The sequence below is a fragment of the Pleurodeles waltl genome, chromosome 3_1, assembly GCF_031143425.1.
Source record: "Pleurodeles waltl isolate 20211129_DDA chromosome 3_1, aPleWal1.hap1.20221129, whole genome shotgun sequence".
Lineage (NCBI taxonomy): Eukaryota > Metazoa > Chordata > Amphibia > Caudata > Salamandridae > Pleurodeles > Pleurodeles waltl.
The window spans coordinates 1,944,338,219-1,944,359,421 of NC_090440.1; the positions used below are offsets into that span (position 1 = coordinate 1,944,338,219).

At 40.7% G+C, this 21,203-nt stretch overlaps 1 long non-coding RNA gene across 3 annotated transcripts in view; it reads left to right on the forward strand.

The window, feature by feature from the left end:
* LOC138285826 (uncharacterized) overlaps window positions 1-17,196 on the forward strand; it is a 39,393-nt gene extending 22,197 nt beyond the window's left edge. Inside the window, exons 2-5 of one of the 3 annotated variants that reach the window (XR_011201648.1) lie at window positions 1,263-1,393; window positions 1,499-1,603; window positions 1,724-1,777; window positions 2,164-8,652. This is a non-coding gene — a long non-coding RNA (uncharacterized lncRNA). Of the gene's footprint in view, window positions 1-1,262; window positions 1,394-1,498; window positions 1,604-1,723; window positions 1,778-2,163; window positions 8,653-16,821 lie in introns of those variants that run through there. The other 2 variants (XR_011201647.1, XR_011201649.1) reach the window with 2 other exon arrangements.
* Window positions 17,197-21,203: the final 4,007 nt, after the last annotated feature.

Here is a 21,203-nt window from a genome sequence, read left to right on the forward strand (position 1 = left end):
ACTCAGCTTACAGTATCACAAAAATACCATCGATTTTTTTTTGGATATCAGATTTTTCATAGAACACAACAGTATATAGAGTGCACTTTTTTAGAAAATCCACTGCATGTAACAGCCTCCTCCATGCTACCAGTGCCCACCCTGCTTCGGTTATCCTTAACATCCCGTACGGGGAAATGGTACGCGTCAGACGGAACTGCAGCACTAATGATATTTTCTGGACACAAATCCAGCATACACAACATCGGTTTATTAACAGGGGCTATGATGCCAATAGTCTCACACAGTCTGTTCGTCCTATCATGAAAACTCAGAGGAAAGATACGTTGGTCATTAAAACACAGGGGTATAGGAAGACTAGGAAGGATTCCTTATCCTTTGTGACTCGATACACGGCCCACAGTCAAGGTATTTTTAAAATTCTTAAACGTCATTGGCTCTTATTAACTGATGTTCCGGGCCTTAAAGAAACAATACCTAATAAACCTAGGATCACCTACCGTAGAGGCTTAACTCTTAGAGACCATCTGTGTCCCAGCTACATTGCTTCCCCCAGTCCCGCCACTTGGCTTCCAGTGAAATCTAGGGGTTTCTATACTTGTCATTCCTGCAATGTCTGTATTTTTGGTCGTGACAAAATCAAGGACTTTGGCTATCACAACATGATAAGATTCACCATTTATCAGTTCATCAATTGTAACACCAAATTTGTTGTTTATATTTTGGGTTGTGCATGCAACAAGGTCTACGTGGGCAGTACCATAAGCCCTTTGAAACTTAGAATACAGGAACATGTACGAGCCATAAAAAAACATGACTTCACATACCCACTTGCTACACATATGATACTAGCTCATCCTAATGATTTAACTATTTGGTTCCATGGTATTGAACATGTTCCCTCCCATCCAAGAGGAGGTAATAGAGAAATGACTTTGCGCCAGAAAGACGTGGCCTGGATCTGTCGCCTACAAGCGGTAGAACGGGGCCACAACACAGATCACAAATTTCATTACTTTCTATAATGTGTTTGTTTTCTTTGTAATTTTACTTTCCCCCTGTTATTTGGTTGTATTCTCTTATATATTGGTTAATACTTCCTTTGTTGTATTTCACGCTGATGGTTTTAGAATTGTGTCTCACCTTGTATTATTGTGAATTTTATGTCTGACACAAGTTTTTCAACTGATAGTATTCATTTTTATACTGCCTATGACATATATTTTTCTATTTACTGACATGTACATGGGACCGGAATCCAGGTGTACTGACGTTTACGCGTCGCGGCCGGCTAGCTCTCTCCCGGCTGGCCACACGTGCTCCTTTGCGGTCGTTCTGACCGCGTTTTGAACTCAATTCGGAGTTTGTTGATACCGCTCTTTTCGGAAGGACGGTAAGTGCCTTCACTTTGGCATTAATTACTTTATTCTCCGATTTTGGGATATTTGACTTGTTTTTTCCCCCCCTTTCTTTAACTCTTTGGTTTCTTGTTTTTTAGGTGTATTTACACTGTTTCTATTTCACACCGGGCTGGCCGTATGTGATTTTTTACGATCTTTTGGATCGTTTCTTGGGTCTAACTTCTTTGAATGACTTCCTAGTGGTAAGCGTTTCTCCCTTTACCTTATTTATACATCCCGGGACCACAAGACCTTACTTAGTCTTAAAGTCTGTTCTTCTTTTTTCTCTTTCTCTTTTTATTTCTCTGGAATCTGCTTTTTAGGTATTTGATATAGTTGTATTCATCGTTACTATAACTGACTGGATACCATTCAGGGTACGTGTTTTTGGAGTTCGTTCCCCTTGCACAACCTGATACTGAGTCACTTTTTTGACTTTTTGGGATCTTACCTCTTATTACTTTTATCATCAGTTGATGCACAGACACTGATGGGATTGGTTTTATCTTATACGTACTCCTACCTTCCTCTTCATTATGGATACATGCTGTACAATATGCGGGTGCATGATAAAGAATATTTTGCGCATGGGTCTGCCACTATTATCGTTGTGTTGGCACACTATCGGATTTTTCCCTCTTATATTCATTTTTTTATTCCTATTTCTTCCTTTTTTGTCTATGGCACTTTTGTACTTACACATCTAGTTATACTTCCTGGATTACGGTATAGAACATATATGTTGTTTTTGATTATGTTACAGCCCTGAAGAAGCCCTATGTTGGGCGAAACGCGTTGGCTATCCATTGGCTATTCATCGTGAACGTATTACGTCCATGAAATTGCAGCAATTACAAGGATAAAAAGCTTTTGTTCTGTACAACTTATGGACACAATTTACACCTCCCACCCGGTTGTGTAAAATCAATATTTTGGACTGTTCACCTAATATTAAATAGTTTATTTTTGTTGATTTACATTATCATACATGCTTGTCCTTCTGTACTCTGTCTCTTACACAGTTCGCAGTGCACCACCTTTGGAAGTATCTCTCAGTGGAGCAGTTTCTCAGCCCCGTCGAGTTCTTTATTGCAGTAGGAACTATGGTGGTGTTGCACGCTTTCTTGTAACTTAACAACAACGTTTGTGTTCTCCACCTATATTCCTGTACTAGGGGGTATTAATAGGGATAGTGCGTTGTCGATGAGCTTACTGCATATTTTTGGTGTGTCGGATAAGTAACTCTTGCTTGGGGTTTTGATTAGAGGAGTTTAATCCATCTCCGATCACAAGGGCCAAAATGGAACTGACCCTCTCAGTGTGCACAGAAACCACTGAGCATTCCCCTTCAGCTATGTTGAAAAAGTTTCACAGTGATAAGCTAAGTCCTAATCCATTTGGTACAGTAAGCAATAAGGATATACACAATTGTATAGTACATGGGGTGCTAAGGTTTGAGCAATTCGCTGCCATCCAAATCATAAAAATAATTTTGAGAGGCATGGCAAATAATCGTCAGCATCTTACCTAATGGAATGTAAGTACTTAAAACTCCAAGGATGCATAACTTGAGGTTGAGGAAGGCAATCGGGACAACAATTATGGTACACGTGGTTCCATGGGTCTCAATAGAGGTAACCCATCAGGTTGAAGTACATGTCAATCTTAATCATAAATCAAATGTATTATTCTTCCAAGAAAGTGCTGGACAAAAAATAAATAATTTGCAGACGGCACTGTGCTCACAAGTGCAATAGTGAAACAAAAAATGATTCATATATACAACATGGGTGTCTGTTTTCAACCACTCAGTCAAGTATAAATACTCATACAGAAATAAAACCGAATTTAATCTTGGACAATCTCCACTCCAGTGCAGATGTTTCGTCCCAGTAGCTAATTCCTATGGGTCTCCTCAGGACAAAACTCCTAACAAAGGACAGGGGAGAATAAATTGTGGGAACATCTATTAACCTCATATTTTTTTTAACTTGTTTCAAGCATACACCTACTTCATACAGTACATGCCTATCAACTGTATTTATCCTCTACTTGTAGAGGTCTCATTCAGATTCAACAATGTACACTGATGTAACAAATAAACACATTTGTATCACAATGTGTAGCCTTCAAGATGGACTTTCTGAAGTGACAAACTGAAAGGAAAAAAACTGCCTGGAGCACAGTTTTGGGAAATCTGAGATTATTATTATTAGTTATGTTTTTGGGAAGCACGGCCCTTTTGACCTTCTATGATGGAGGCCAAACACCTTGTGAACCACCTGATGCAGCCAAGGTGGTATGGACTCTGGGAGTAAAGTTTAATCAATAAATTTCTTTTAAGACCCAAATTAGTGCTGGGACAGGGACCTGTTTTGGCATGGAAATCTTTGAGAAAGATTCTGAATTTATTACCACTCCAGACTTGGAAGCCTATTGTGCTAGTCTTGGTCACCTCTAAATTAGACTAATCAAACTCCTTCTACCTGATTAGGAAGTTATAACTGGTCCAAAATACTGCAGCCAGAGCTATTTTTAACCTTGATAAGACGCAATCAATGTGTACTGGCTTAAAGCAACTTCAATGGCTCCCTGTTAAAGAGAGATCAAGTTCAAAGCCTTGTTAATCCTAGTCTGGGTAATTCAGAAAAAGGCCTTGCTTACCTTAGGGAGAGGTTTTGCATATAACATCCTTCTAGAGCGCTTTGTTCTGCTAAATAATGCCTTCTTCGTGTGCCAATATTTAATAAATCCAGGTTAGGAGGTCGTTCCTTCACAATACTTGCTGGCAAGTTATGGAATGAGCTTCCTGCTGAGCTCAGCATACTTGCCTCTAAAGTGTTTATTCAGGAAAAGGTTAAATACTAAGTATGATTTTGTGAATTTGTTTCCTTGTGGGCTAGCGCCAGGATGCTTCTTTGTGAAGCAGCTGCAGCGCTCTATAAAATGGCAATCAATTGGGCACTTTTATGAGAACCCATAGTGGTGAGGAATGGCTGCCAATGTCCCCATCTTCCTTAGTATTCTGCAGCCTGAGTTGAGACCATCCCTTAAAGGGAGCATCTCTAAAGAATATAAAACATTTACATCACACCGATTAAAGAAAGTTTCTGTTCTACAACCAAAGTACCACGTTTCATCACAGTCGCTATGTAAGCCGAGTGGAAACTAGTGTTACTATCAAGTCCATGATTCTCCACTGAACCATCTTGTCCACAGCCAAGTTAATATCTAGTAGTCTACTTCCAGATTTTCGTCTTGGTGTGCAATGTTTTTTCCAAGCCGTTCAGCTACTTCCAAGCAGTCTCCTGTCTGGTGGAGTAGTAAAAATTTCCATCTTTCATGATCCTCATTTTTGCTAGACATAACCACAAATGCTTCAATCCCTGAGTCTACATGTCCCAGATTCAGTCTCTTCCTGATACTGGGTGGCCTGTGTGTATCTGAGGAAGTTACTGATGACAAGTCCTTGATGTCGAGCCACACAACCCAGTGAGAACATTGATGGATAACACCTTTAATTGATTATTTAGAAATTGAGCAATGATTTACCATGGAGGAGCACCTGGCTCTGCGTGCTTTCAATAGAGAATAGTTTCAACAGCCCTTTAGTGTGTAAAATGTTTAGGATCCACCTCCCAAGGAACAGTTCAGTTAAAGGGCCCTTTTCCTTCTCTGGATACCCTGAAAATCTGAGGCCCTCATTATGAGTGATGATGATGCACATTACAAGTGTGGCGGTCTCAAGACCACCACACTCGCGATGGTGGTCAGACCGCTGCAGACAGGGCGGTTCGACCGCCCTAATATGAACGTGGCAGATGAGCCATGGTCTGACCGCCGGCACCGCCAGGTTGCCGCCTGTCGACAGCCGGGCGATCTCAATCCGCCAGGGCAGCGCTGCCCTGGGGATTATGAGTCCCCCTTTGGCCAGCCTTTGCCTGGCGGCCACACTGCCATACAAAGGCTAGCGGAAAAAGGGTGTGGGGGGCACCACAACATTGCCGTCTGGTTGATTACGAGCCGGCATTAATGTTGTGGTGAGTTTTCCGCTGGGCCAGTGGGTGAAGACCCTCAGACCGGGTCTCTGCATCAAGAATCTTCTCAAGTTGGCAGTGTATTGCTTTATTTTCAGTTTACAAAGGTTTTTTTGGCTTCTTCTGTAAATATTGTTCAAACTCAATGCAATAAACCGGGGTCAGGTCCAATGTGCAGAGCAAAACAATCTAACGTATTGCTCAGTGTGTGTGCCGCCATTAGCCACAACTTCCAAGCACTCTCAGCTTGAGTTAGCTGCCTGGCTGTACAGCAGGGGCATTCACACGTTCAGACTGCAGTTCATAATTTATGGCAGCTATCTGACTTTCACAGCAGGACCAGCAGTGATGCCTGTAGCATAATGTATTTTCTGGTGAAGCAAGCGTGTCTGTAGAAGTGTAATCGCCACCTCATGGAGCTGAATCAATTGACTCAATCACTATCTTCAATAATCAAAGATAAAGCTTTTTTGCAGGATTAGTGGTGATGTTATTCTCAAGAATATTAGATAATTTACCCCTCAGAAAATAGACAGCGTTAAAATAAGTCAGGACTCAAGAAGGCGCACATTTAGGAAAATGTTAGACCATCAGGTTTTATTAAATAAATTTAAAGTGCAATACAGAAGGAAAAAATAATAGTCAAAATGCATGGTAAATCAATATAGGGAATTGGCATAAGGCTCTGTCAAATGCAGCAAAGAGTCTGACTTGAAGTCAAGTCTCAGAGTAAACTATTTTAATTCCTAAGTCAGAGTCAGACTAACAAGGGTCTTCTCTCCAGGAGTCAGGGCAAACCAGACTTGGCTCACCTCTGAAAGGAGCCCCTATATAACAAAATACACAGTGAAAATCTCAGTTGTCAGCAAAAGGCAATCAAAGTGACAAATAAGTATACAAAATGTAATCCAACATGTCATTGGAAATAGCAATCCAAATCTAGTTAAACACAAAACAATGACAGTCTCCCATGATGAATAGGTCTACAGTGGCTCACATGGAAGGTCCTTGAATTGTGTTACAAAGAAGAAAACTTTGACTGGAATTCTTTGAGGGTAGCATGTCAGAACAGAAATGCACATTTTGCTATATGCAATGAGCAGAGAAGTGAAAACATTTACATTGTGACTGTGTTAGAATTGAGGATGGAGATTAGGCCTAGTTTGGTCAAGCACAGGAAAATACAGCTCTACACAGTGAAGTAGCATTTTCGTTTTAGTGCAAAAGCGTTAATACCATTAGACAGACATGTTTTTAAAAAAAATCAGAATCATCTCTGTCAGTCCCCTCTCTGATTGACTAATTGGTCATCAAAATCCCACTTATCTCTTTTTACATCAGTTTCCACCATATTCAGCTTTTTTGTGGTTTGATTCTTCCAAAGGCTTCTTCTAATCACTAACATGAGCCATGATGTCTGCCATTCCTCTAATTCGACATCAAGCCTTCTTTTTTTATAGATGTTGCTGATACCTTCTTCACACACACACACAATTCAAACAGATTACCCAAGAAATGTAGCAAAATAATTAGACAAACTGTACATAAAGAAATAGTAATTAATGGGGTTAAGTGTTCCTTAAGAACACCCCCACCAATACTATCAAACCATTCACACTGCAAATCCCTTCCAAACTCACTGAACCACACACCAACTGATTCACATAACCCCTGTTCTTCAAGAACGTTTGACTCCAATCAAATATTAAATGACCAATGTAGTTATTAATAAGCTTGTTATCATTGGTGAAGGTACACCATTTTTGAACAGTCAGCACAAGGCAGACTGTACTCTCCTTCCCAAGAATAATAACTAATGCATGGTGGTTTTACATAATCATTGCACATGTAGCTACAAGCTCCTCATTAGTTTAGGTTAATTCCCCACAATTGTTAGAAGCTAAGCAATTCACCATAGTAGACAACTTCCTAATTTTCATGTCATTCAGCACCACATCAGTCGGAGGGATCAAAGCACCAAGAGCATCTATCAGTACTTTTACAGAGCTGCGCTTTTATCTTTTAATATCCATATCGCTCATTTTCACTAATCTCATTCACAGGGTATACATGCAGAAAGACCAAAGCAAGATACCAAATTGTCACCCAGTTATGTAGGAGACAAGCCTAATACATTCCTCTCGGAATTCAATCAGAAACTCATTATCAACTTCATAAATCACATTACTTACCAACAAATTCCACGCTCAGTCTAGGATGCAGTCTTGAATATCTGAATTTTTCTTCAGCCTCCTCTTCTAATTCATCCTCTCTCATTTCTTCCCAATTTTTGCTCGTTCTCATCTTTTTGTCATTATATTCTTTCGTAAATGTATGCTCCACATCACTCAATTTACACACAAACTTATTATATCAGTTTCCGAATTAGAAAGCATAATCGATGTGAAGTGATAAGAAATAGATTTTAAACCCTCAGTTTTAGGAAGCGCTTCCAAACAGATTGTAGTACATAAGATATGGTGATAGAAATTCTTGATCAAAGAAAGCATTAACAAAGACATTGTAAGTCGGAGAATATGTTAATGGAAGTTACAAATACGTTACACCTTTCCAACATAAGTTGGAAGAAATGTGCAAATGTATCAATTTTTGACTTTCTTAATATTTGTGTATTTTTTCATCCAATTAAAATAATTCTCCTTAAAACTGCCTGCAAACCTATCAGTCTGTGTTAATGTTGTCGATTATGCCAATATATATATATATATATATATATATATATATATATCCACACTTGTTCCCCTTGATACAGAGAAGGACAGCACTCCGCGGGAATCATAATTCATCAGGGTTTATTGGCACAAAAGAAAAGAACGCGTTTCGGCGTTACCGCCTTCGTCAGCTTCTAATTCGCCATTTTGTTTTTCTACATTTATATCACATGATCTTTACGCTCGATCCCCAACTACATTACAATCAATTAGCCTTTTAACTGAATTTACCATCCTGGCATTAGTTTACAGATATCTGATTTATGTCAGTCACCATATAAATACATAAAAATAAATCTTATTTAAATGCAACATTGCCAACGTGTATGCTGCAACCGAAAAGACCCAAACATAAGTGCAACAATGTGGATAGAGATAAAAGTGAATAACACCAATGCTAATATCTAAATAAATATGTTCATACAGTACCCCATTGACTCGGTCTGTGTATATCATAAACATTTTTTAAACAATTAACTTTCCAAATAGCCTATATTTGTGTTGAAACTCATAAGGGTAAACTCTCCATTAATTAATGAAATTGATTTTGACTAATCTTGACCCTTAAATTGTGTTGCCTTGATTCGATCTTACACTTTTTATCTTATTGAATTTTTCTTCATGATATCATGACCAAATCCGGCTCAACTCCCAACTTAGTAATATGAGGACTAGGTGTAATGGATTTGTATTTGAATAAATGATATTTATATCTATCCATCATGGCCATTTGATATATAGGAGTGAGACTAATTACCTCCTCTTGATTATTATAGATGTATGTATAGCTCCTCACTGGTATTCAAACCATTTGGTTCCTTTGTGTTGAGTGATAATATGTATCTCGACTCTAATTTACGTAGGTTTTTCTCTCGGTCTCCTCCTCTACTATCTCTGGATATGCCATCAATTACACTGTAGCGTAACGCCTCTATTTTCCCTCCATGTATCTCATGAATATGTCTGGCTACTGGATATGTGATGTCATTATTTGTGATAGCTCTCAAGTGTTGCAGGACTCTCTTATGCACCTGTAACTTTGTACTACCCACATACAATTTAGGGCAAGTACATTTCAAAATGTAGATCACATAATCACTTTTACACGTGTATCTTCCCTTTATGGTGTGTACCGTCCTATTGCTCATGATTAGGTTTTTAATATTTTCTCCATTTTTGCATGCTTTGCATTTCGTACACTTGTAAAAGCCATCCTGTGTGTTCAACCATGTAGTCTGTTTGTGCGTTTGTCTAATATCACTTTTTACTAGGACATCTTTCAAAGATTTACCTCTCCGATAGGTTATTTGTGGTCTCCTCATCATTCTCTGTCCTATTATAGGATCACTCCTTACGACATGCCAGTGCTTTTGTAATAAATTACGTACTTGATCATGTGCTTCATTAAATGTTGTAATGAACCTCACTATTGTACCACTATTCGCACCACTATTAGTCTTGTTCTTATTTCCCCTTGGCGAAAATAATAGATCTTCTCTAGCTCTTGATTTTATTTTGTTATTAGCTCTTTCAAGTGTCCTATCTGTATATCCTCTATTGTGTAGTCTCATCTCCATATCTGCCTGAACTTCTTTGAATTTGATCTGAGTACTGCATATCCTTTTAGCTCTCATCATCTCACCAAATGGAATACTTTCTTTTAGCGGTTGTGGGTGATGACTAGAAGCATGTAAAATGCTGTTGCCTGCAGTTGGTTTTCTGAATAATGTGGTTTCTACCCTGTTATGTTCTATCATCACTTTTACATCAAGGAACTCTATCTCACTTGTATGTATCTTACTTGTAAATCTTAAATTACAGTTGTTCTTATTTACTTCTTGTGAGAATTGTTCCGCACTGGTCATATCTCCTTTCCAGATGATAAAAATATAGTCTATATATCTCAACCAGATTACAATGTACTGATTCCACTGGTCGAGAGGGGGAAAATTGAGTACTTGTTCTTCCCACCAACCCATATACAGGTTTGCGTAGCTCTGTGCGAAGCAAGTTCCCATAGCAGTCCCGCATTTTTGCTCAAATATGTCATTGTTATAGAAGAACATGTTATGTTGCAGACACCAGCCAATCATGCTAATTAACATCTTGCTATGTTGGAAAAACCTGATAGGTCTCACTCTCAAAAAATGTTCAATAGCTTTCATCCCTAAATCATGGGGTATGCTCGTGTATAATGCTGTTACGTCTAACGTCATGAGGAGGAAATCATCCTCCCATCCGACGTCGAAGATCCTTTTTAGAAAGTCAGTACTGTCTTTCAAATACAATGGTAAGCTCGCAACTAAAGGGGATAAAAATCTGTCTATGTATTGTGATAGGGGTTCAAAGAGACTGCCTCTACTTGAAATTATAGGTCTCCCAGGGGGTTTCACTGCATCTTTGTGTATTTTAGGTATTAAATAAAATACAGGTAGTTTTGGGTAGTCCACTTTCAAAAAACTGTATTCATCCTCCGTGATCAGACCTTTGGTTTTCCAACTCTGTAATTCTATGTCAAACTGGCGTTTGACATTCTCCACATATTCCTTGTCTATCCTTGCGTAGTATATAGGATCATTTAATTGTCTGTATGCTTCTTCCATGTATTCTTCAATTGGCCAGATCACGATATTTCCACCTTTGTCTGAACCTCTCACCACTATTTGCGGATTGTTAGTCAACTTTTCAAGGGTCTTTATATATCTAGTCTTAATCTTCCTTGTCTTTTCCAATTCTCTTTTTTTTCAATGTTTTTAAACCTTTGATTATAATCTCTGAGAATTGGTCAATTAGATCTCCGCTGGATCCTGGCACAGTTTTCGATCTTTGTTTAAGTCCTGAGATCTCCAACTTGTCCGTTGCTATTCCTTCCAAGTCTAATCTGGCAATTATTTGCTCATCATCTGTTATTCTGATGTTTTCATCCATTTCCCACAATTCTTTTAATAAACTTGCATCCTCAATTAATAGATTGTCAGCCGATTGTTTCTTTAAGATATCACTACTGATTACCACCCCCTTTTCGTCCTCACCGATTTTATTGTTTTTAAGGGTATGAATCTTTAATAACTTCAATTTTCGTATACACAGAAAAAGGTCTATCCGGCTTTGCACATACTCAAACTGATTGGGTTGACAGTATGATAATCCCAATGACAGATTCTTAATGTCATCTTCTTCTAATTCAAGCTTTGACAGATTCACAACTGTTTTGTCATCTATTAATATCGTATATATATAGTAGTTAATTCTTTACTCTCATTTTTCATATCCAGCTGGTGAGACCAAACACAACAGCAAGCTAGCTAGAAATGTTGTTATAAAAACTATGCATAATTTTGAGCAGCATCTCTGGGTGCTATTTGACATACTCCTTTTCTAAGAAGAAAACAAGAAGCAAATATCGAACACTATTTTTAAGGGTATAAAATCAAGAAAATTCCAGGAAACCCAAGTATGTTTTTTTTTCTTTTTTTTCTCTCTCTCAAATGTTCTGTTCTTTGACTCAATCCATATATTAAGAACTCACAGAAAATCCTTTCACATTCGACTGGATGCCTAAGGTACAAAACAGACTCCAACTATGAAGCATTGTGCACAAACATCTTATTCATTAATCAAGAGGGTTAAAAACTCATTTTTTATTTGTATTCTTTAGTTAATTGGGGTTTTTCATTGAAAAAATAAACTGGCAACCTGTTAGATCATGGGCTTCCACTCCATTCAGAAGCTGCGTACTTTCTGTTAGGCACTCTCACTTGTGGTGATCTCTTAACTGCTGGCCGCTGCTCATTTTTAATGTAATCATGTCATAATCTATGATATTGTGTAGAATTGTACAATGTGCAAACTGTTGTTTTGGATATACATTGCATGAAACGAAAAGTTTATATTATAATTTGCCCAGTTGAATTGGTAAAATAAAATGAAAAGTTGAATGCATACTGTAAAACAATAAGTAGAAAAACAGACAAATTATTCCCTCGAAAAGATTTGTGCAAGTGTACTTTAAAAATATTTAATCTATAAGGAAAATAGGTAAAAGGTAAAGTTTTTAATACTCCTAATCATGGAGACCTCCTTAAAGCACATGCAGAAGGTATTCCCCAGTGACAAGTAGACATTACAAAAGTATATCCCGGAATGGTTTAAAGCCACCCAAAAGCATATGTATCCTTTGTAGGAGGCTGGACTGGCTTGTACTGAGTACCAAGGGGTACTTGCACCTTGCACCAGGCCCAGTTATCCCTTATTAGTGTATAGGGTGTCTAGCAGCTTAGGCTGATAGATAATGGTAGCTTAGCAGAGCAGCTTAGGCTGAACTAGGAGACGTGTGAAGCTACTACAGTACCACTTAGTGTCATATGCACAATATCATAAGAAAACACAATACACAGTTATACTAAAAATAAAGGTACTTTATTTTTATGACAATATGCCAAAGTATCTTAGAGTGTACCCTCAGTGAGAGGATAGGAAATATACACAAGATATATATACACAATAGCAAAAATATGCAGTATAGTCTTAGAAAACAGTGCAAACTATGCATAGTTACAATAGGATGCAATGGGGAAACATAGGGATAGGGGCAACACAAACCATATACTCCAAAAGTGGAATGCGAACCACGAATGGACCCCAAACCTATGTGACCTTGTAGAGGATCGCTGGGACTATTAGAAAATAGTGAGAGTTAGAAAAATAACCCTCCCCAAGACCCTGAAAAATGAGTGCAAAGTGCACTAAAGTTCCCCTAAGGACAAAGAAGTCGTGTTAGAGGAATAATGCAGGAAAGACACAAACCAACAATGCAACAACTGTGGATTTCCAATCTAAGGTACCTGTGGAACAAGGGGACCAAGTCCAAAAGTCACAAGCAAGTCGGAGATGGGCAGATGCCCAAGAAATGCCAGCTGCGGGTGCAAAGAAGCTTCTACTGGACAGAAGAAGCTGAGGTTTCTGCAGGAACGAAAAGGGCTAGAGACTTCCCCTTTGGTGGACGGATCCCTCTCGCCGTGGAGAGTCGTGCAGAAGTGTTTTCCCGCCGAAAGAACGGCAACAAGCCTTGCTAGCTGCAAATCGTGCGGTTAGCGTTTTTGGACGCTGCTGTGGCCCTGGAGGGACCAGGAGGTCGCAAATTGGACCAGGAGAGAGAGGGGACGTCGAGCAAGACAAGGAGCCCTCTCAGCAGCAGGTAGCACCCGGAGAAGTGCCAGAAACAGGCACTACGAGGATGCGTGAAACGGTGCTCACCCGAAGTCGCACAAAGAAGTCCCACGTCGCCGGAGAACAACTTAGGAGGTCGTGCAATGCAGGTTAGAGTGCCGTGGACCCAGGCTGGACTGTGCACAAAGGATTTCCGCCGGAAGTGCACGGAGGCCGGAGTAGCTGCAAAAGTCGCGGTTCCCAGCAATGCAGTCTAGCGAGGTGAGGCAAGGACTTACCTCCACCAAACTTGGACTGAAGAGTCACTGGACTGTGGGGGCCACTTGGACAGAGTTGCTGGATTCGAGGGACCTCGCTCGTTGTGCTGAGAGGAGACCCAAGGGACCGGTAATGCAGCTTTTTGGTGCCTGCGGTTGCAGGGGGAAGATTCCGTCGACCCACTGGAGATTTCTTCGGAGCTTCTGGTGCAGAGAGGAGGCAGACTACCCCCACAGCATGCACAAACAGGAAAACAGTCGAGAAGGCGGCAGGATCAGCGTTACAGAGTTGCAGTAGTCGTCTTAGCTACTTTGTTGCAGTTTTGCAGGCTTCCAGCGCGGTCAGCAGTCGATTCCTTATCAGAAGGTGAAGAGAGAGATGCAGAGGAACTCGGCTGAGCTCTTGCATTCGTTATCTAAAGTTTCCCCAGAGACAGAGACCCTAAATAGCCAGAAAAGAGGGTTTGGCTACCTAGGAGAGAGGATAGGCTAGCAACACCTGAAGGAGCCTATCACAAGGAGTCTCTGACGTCACCTGGTGGCACTGGCCACTCAGAGCAGTCCAGTGTGCCAGCAGCACCTCTGTTTCCAAGATGGCAGAGGTCTGGAGCACACTGGAGGAGCTCTGGACACCTCCCAGGGGAGGTGCAGGTCAGGGGAGTGGTCACTCCCCTTTCCTTTGTCCAGTTTCGCGCCAGAGCAGGGCTAAGGGGTCCCCTGAACCGGTGTAGACTGGCTTATGCAGAATTGGGCACATCTGTGCCCAACAAAGCATTTCCAGAGGCTGGGGGAGGCTACTCCTCCCCTGCCTTCACACCATTTTCCAAAGGGAGAGGGTGTCACACCCTCTCTCAGAGGAAGTTCTTTGTTCTGCCATCCTGGGCCAGGCCTGGCTGGACCCCAGGAGGGCAGATGCCTGTCTGAGGGGTTGGCAGCAGCTGCAGTGAAACCCCAGGAAGGGCAGTTTGGCAGTACCAGGGTCTGTGCTACAGACCACTGGGATCATGGGATTGTGCCAACTATGCCAGGATGGCATAGAGGGGGCAATTCCATGATCATAGACATGTTACATGGCCATATTCGGAGTTACCATTGTGAAGCTACATATAGGTAGTGACCTATATGTAGTGCACGCGTGTAATGGTGTCCCCGCACTCACAAAGTTCAGGGAATTGGCTCTGAACAATGTGGGGGCACCTTGGCTAGTGCCAGGGTGCCCTCACACTAAGTAACTTTGCACCTAACCTTTACCAGGTAAAGGTTAGACATATAGGTGACTTATAAGTTACTTAAGTGCAGTGTAAAATGGCTGTGAAATAACGTGGACGTTATTTCATTCAGGCTGCAGTGGCAGGCCTGTGTAAGAATTGTCAGAGCTCCCTATGGGTGGCAAAAGAAATGCTGCAGCCCAAAGGGATCTCCTGGAACCCCAATACCCTGGGTACCTCAGTACCATATACTAGGGAATTATAAGGGTGTTCCAGTAAGCCAATGTAAATTGGTAAAAATGGTCACTAGCCTGTTAGTGACAATTTGGAAAGAAATGAGAGAGCATAACCACTGAGGTTCTGATTAGCAGAGCCTCAGTGAGACAGTCAGTCACTACACAGGTAACACATTCAGGCACACTTATGAGCACTGGGGCCCTGGGTTACCAGGGTCCCAGTGACACATACAACTAAAACAACATATATACAGTGAAAAATGGGGGTAACATGCCAGGCAAGATGGTACTTTCCTACATCCTTGGCCAAAAGAAGGACGTTCAACGATAGGATAAGTGAGCATGTTGTCACATACCCCTAAAGTGAATATGCAGGAGCCAAATTAAAGAAAGAGAAGCCGCTGCAGCCTTAGGGAGAATTTTTTGTGAAAAGTCAAAAGACTCCTCACAAGGAGGTACCCCAATGCCCTGTCTATTCCTCCACCCCATATGAGCCTTGGAGGATCGCATCCACAGTGTCTAGCATGTACCCACTAATGCAGCTGCAAGGAGCCACAGTGCTGTTTGAGAACCCTGAAACTGGCCATACTCCTCAACAGCGATGCCAAAGATAACTCCACAAATACTAAAGCGAAAGAGAGCAAACTAAGGTAGTGGGCCCCTAATTTCCAGTGCAATTAGAGGCATAGCTCCTATTGCATCTAGATCCAGCCTTTCCAGATAAGAGCAAAATAACAGAGTTCAGGGGATAGTGATGACAATTCATATATTTCATCAGCAGTGTTGCGGTTGCTTGAGAAAAGGGATACTACAGGTAGAGTAAATAGAGGACAAGTGTTCACCCCACTGCAAAGGGACTAAGGGAAAAGCAGGGTGGAGTGACTATATGCACAGGACTATAGATATGTTTCTAAGAACAAGGGAAACTCACGGACCAGGGGTCAAAGTATTTTATAAAAGGAACAACAGTGCCTCAAGTAAAACTGTAAGAGTCAAATGTCCCATAGAAACTCAACAGAGTCTATGTTCAATTTACCAATGTAAAGTTTAGACACAGTTATTCAAATTTTGAGACAGTATAGTGGGGAAGCAAAAACACATCAAGAATGATATACAACGTGTAGACAAAATTACTCGGACATTACATATGTGACAAAAACTACAACTCAAAAGATGAGGTCACAATACTTCAGTACCCATGTTCGTATTAACTTAATAAAAAATACATAAATACCGAGGCAAGGTACTCCAGTCGACGACTTTTCAATCCATTAGTCCAGTGCTTGGATCATTATCAGGATATTGATCTATGCCTGAGGTGAGGGAGTTACAAAATACATAACCCAATGCCTGCTAAGGTTAGACTACAGAAGGAAAAGAAAAAGCAGAAAAGGACAAAAAGGAGAAAAGAAAATGAGAGAAGGCTTGCATTAATACTGATATAAGTATATTCATCCTTAGACACACACCATGCCAACCAGTGTCTGGAGCGTAGAACACACCACGTGGGGAACACTCACTGGGTAATAGCGATAATGGAAATCAAGCCCTATGGGTAAATATCCCTAAATGTCACCTGAACAAAAGATAAAGTGAACCGCAGACTCACTGACCGGATGTGAAAGGTAGTGAACGATGCGAATGATGCAAATAATGGCTGACAGCATTGTGCCCTGTAATTGACTAACCTGTGAAAATGGTTGTTTTAAAAGAAGATTTCTTTCAAATATGTAATTATGGTTCAGGTTCTTTTGATATAATTATTTTTTTGTTTTTCAATAGGTACTTCGTTCTCCGATAGTCCTGAAGAGGTCCAAAACTAGAAAGGGCCGAAACGATCGACCTTGTTGTGTTAGGGAGAGTTTGTGAGAAAACATTAATTACAACCTATAAGGAATGCTTATGAAACACATCTTTGTTTTTTATAAATAATAATTATTGTTTTAAAGATGTGAACATGATACAACCATCTCCTATGTGGATTTACATTTAAAACACTGTCAATAACCACATTTATTGAAAATGAAAGGATGATTGAAGTACATTAATTATTTTTTATCTTTTGTTGAAGTGATTGTTTATTTTGTGTTTATTTATGTATATATTACGTGTTTGTATGATATGTAATTGGTGGTAGAAGTATTGCGACATGTTTAATGTAGGGAATGTTATTGTTTAATTAAAATAATATGAAAAGAAATATACAAATTATTTTTGAAGTGATTGATTCATAGCTTCACCGCTATATTTTTTCCTACTATTGTACCAATTGTTTTCTATTTTGGCTTCACTTTACCCAGGTATGGTAGGGTTATTAGGGTAGACCCCCTTGTTTCACATAACCTGTGACAAATCATGTGATGATATTGAAAGAAAGACATACATGAATATACAGGCTCCTTAAAACTTCCCAATAATCTAAAAACATTAACCGGGCAAGTGAGTGAGGTGCAATTACCCAACAGTGCCAGGTGTCCAACGCCGATTCTACCAACCGGAATCAATGATAACAATAAGGAGAAGAACGAAGTTCACGGCGCCAACAAGTATGCTACCGTCCTAATTAAAGTGATGTGAAGCCTGAATACAAACAAAGAATATCTTATAAACACAGGCCTCAAATGGGACTAGCTCATACTACATATAGCCAACAGAGCAAAGAATCGGGCCACTTACATAATGGCCTGGTGGTGTGCTGGCGTATTTCTGCAAGTGCGAGCTGTGAAATATAGCCTTGCTCGAAATGTCGAGCAAGGCTACGCAGAAGGGAGCCCATTGATGATGGGTGGACGTTGTCATATTCCTACATGCACAAGGTGGCAAGGATAGCCACGCTCAAATTGACAACAAGTGTGCCGTGCAGAAAGGAGCCCGCTGACAATAGGGGTGCATATGGACCCACGTTGGAGGGTAACTAATATCCTGTGTGCTAGTGCCGGCGAAGATGGATACTGCGTGAAATAAGAGAGTGTGTGCACGCATAAAGGACCCCAAAGGCAAGTAATGACGACCGGAGGGAAAGTGGCAGCCATTATTAAGTGGAGAAAAAGAACATTACGTGTAGCAAACAAGCTATAGCTATATCACCAACATCTTCTGGCACATTTAGACAAACAATGAATGTGGATATAATCAAATAAAACGTGTGACATGAGTGCACAAACTTGGAATATGATGGACAACATTCTAACACACCGTAATTAAAATTATTGGAAAGTACTAATAAGTCCCAGAGTAAAATGTGATGCATATTATATACAATTAATTACAACCTGTCTTTTTGCATCAGTCCTTAACAAATAAGATAATACCACAAACAAATGAAAAGTGAAAGAAAAGCAATGAGCAAAACATTTGAAAAATAAAAGAAATGTGACAAAAGGGCCCCACTACCCCAGTTTTTTCATAATCAACATTATACATAGTCATAATGTGACTTACAATCCCAAGAACTTGTCCAGAGGCACACAGGAAATTAAAGTACAGATAAATAAAGAAAAACAAGAAGTCCCAAGGAAAGTACTGGTCAAAATCCAAAATTGTCCAGTCCTCCATCCCATTCAAGCCAGTGTTCATGCGTATTATCCATTTCAGCTCCTTCTTATTCAGTAGGGCATTAATGTTAGCCCCTCTGGGTGGGGGCTTGACAACTGTGATAACCTGCCAGCAAAGATCGTTTTCACTGTGCTTCTTCATAAAGTGGTCCACCAGTGGTGCATTAGTCACTTTGCATTGTAGGCAACTCCTTTGCTGACAAATCCATATGCGCACCTTCTGTGTTTGACCAATATAAATCATATTGCAAGGGCAGGTAATGGCATATATAACATTTTCAGTATTACAATTTGAAAACTGATTTAACATGATTTTGATATTGTTAAACGCAAACTCTTTGGTCTCAGTAATGAACTGGTATACACTGCAGTTTCCACACCTTTAATGCCCAACAGTAGGGGGAAGTTCCCAGAGAGTGGTTAACATTGGACTGGACTTCGCGGTGGATAAGTTTGCTCTCACAAGGTGATCTTTAATATTTTTGTCTCTGCGGAAGGTGAACAGAGGACGTTAAAGTTTCAGTTCATCCGCATTGAGGACTGGCCAGTGATTACAAATGCATTTCTTCAATTGATTAGAGACAGGAGAAAAAGTAGTGACACATACCAAGCGATCATTGTTTTCTTTATTCTTAGGAGTAAGCAACACTTCTGTGGGACAATACCTCGTCTGTTTGATGGATTGTCTGACTAATCTTCGGGGTTAGCCCCTAGCATACAGTTTTTCAGGCAAACATCAGGCCCCCTGAAATAATCTTGTGTGAAGAAACAATTTCTCAGAATCCGGAGGAATTGGGAGTATGGGAGGGAGTCTCTTAAGGTACGGGGATGATTTCTGTTATACGTGAGAATGCTGTTCAGTAGATTTACGATCCAGAGATGAGACAAGTTCGCCATCACAGGTTTTGATTAACAAATCCAAGAAGGCACTCTGATCTAGTTTGTGTAAGTGTAAACTTGAGACTCCTATTGTTATTATTAAGCCACTGGCAAAATTCAGTGAGGTCTCCTCCGGGCCATGCCAAATCATAAAGGTGTCATCAGTATACCTCTTCAAGATAGTAATATGACATTGAAATGGGTTATGTTCTGAATGAATGTTGTTCACCTCCAAATTGTCCATAAAAAGTATGACACAGTTAGAGGCCAAAATGGCCCCCGTAGAGGTCCCTTGATCTGTTGATAGAATTGGCCATCAAACTGAAAGAAAGTGCAGGAAAAGCATATATCAAGAGGTTGGATAATATAGGACGTGGAGACTGAGTGAGGGCGAGTCCTGGAGTCAAGAATATTTTCAATTACTCTAACCCCTTCCTCCTGCGGCATATTAGTGTTAGAAATGGGGTCTTAGGTTGGTAGTCAGGTTACCCCCCTGCCCAAGCAAGGACCCTCACTCTAGTCAGGGCAAAGAAGAAGCACACCTGGTTAACCCCCCACTCGTCCCCTTGGTAGCTTGGCATAAGCTGGCAGGATTAACTCAGAAGCAATGTGTAAAGTATTTGTACCAACACACTCAGTGATAGCACTACAAAATGGACACCACACCAGTTTAGAAAATTAGGTAATATTTATTTAAATCAAACAAGACCAAAACAACAAAAATACAACATACACAAGTCAAGATATGAATTTTCAAAAGAATAAGAGTCTTAGGGCCAGATGTATCAAAGGATTTTACCCATTCTGTGTCTATGGGAAAATGCTTTAGCACATATGGCCCTTACTCCATAGAAAGCAATGAATACGTTGCTGTTAAACAAAGTACCTGGTTTGCGTTGAAAATAAATCCACACGGGCGAGCATGCGTCGAAACAGTCGGTGATGCATTGATTCCTCACTCGTAATTTTCTTCTCCGGTCGGGTAGGCGCTGTGTTGTTCTTCATTCCCCCTACAGAGTGTTGCGTCAATTTACAGATGGGCACCTCGGATCCATGCAGGCTTGTGTTGACTTTTGACGCCCAGCAATGATGCCTGTGAAATCTGGCCGCACGGTGATGGAAAACCACAATATGTGGCGTTTGCGTCGTTATCAGCCACGAGCGGGTATTGCATCGTTTCTCCAGCCACGATGCGTCGATCTCCCAGCTGCGATGCAGGTGTGCGTCATTTTTTCAGCTGCATTGCAGGTGGTGCGTCAAAAATTTCCCCGCACGGCAATCTGTTTGGATTTAAGTCCTTGTTCTGCCATCTTCACCTCTGAAGGGCCCAGGGACTGGATAGGACACCACTTGGCAGGGTAGGAGTCTCAGCAGAGAGTACAGGTGTTGGCAGAGGAAGTCTTTGATGGCCCTGAGACTTCAAAACAGGAGGCAAGCTCTGTTTAAGCCCTTTGAGATTCTTCTCAAGCAGGAATGCACAACAAAGTCCAGTCTTTGTCCCCTTTCAGAGGCAGAACCAGCAACTGCAGGATAGCCCAACAAAGCACAGTCACAGGCAGGGGCAGCACCTCTCTTCAGCTCTTCTCCTTGGCAGAGAAGTAATTTAAAAGTCTGGGGTTTTGAGTCCACTACTTATACCCCTTTCTGCCTTTGAAGTAGGCAAACTTCGAAGGAAAGTCTCTGTTGTTCACATGATCCTGCTTTGCCCAACCCAGTGTCACGACTCACGTG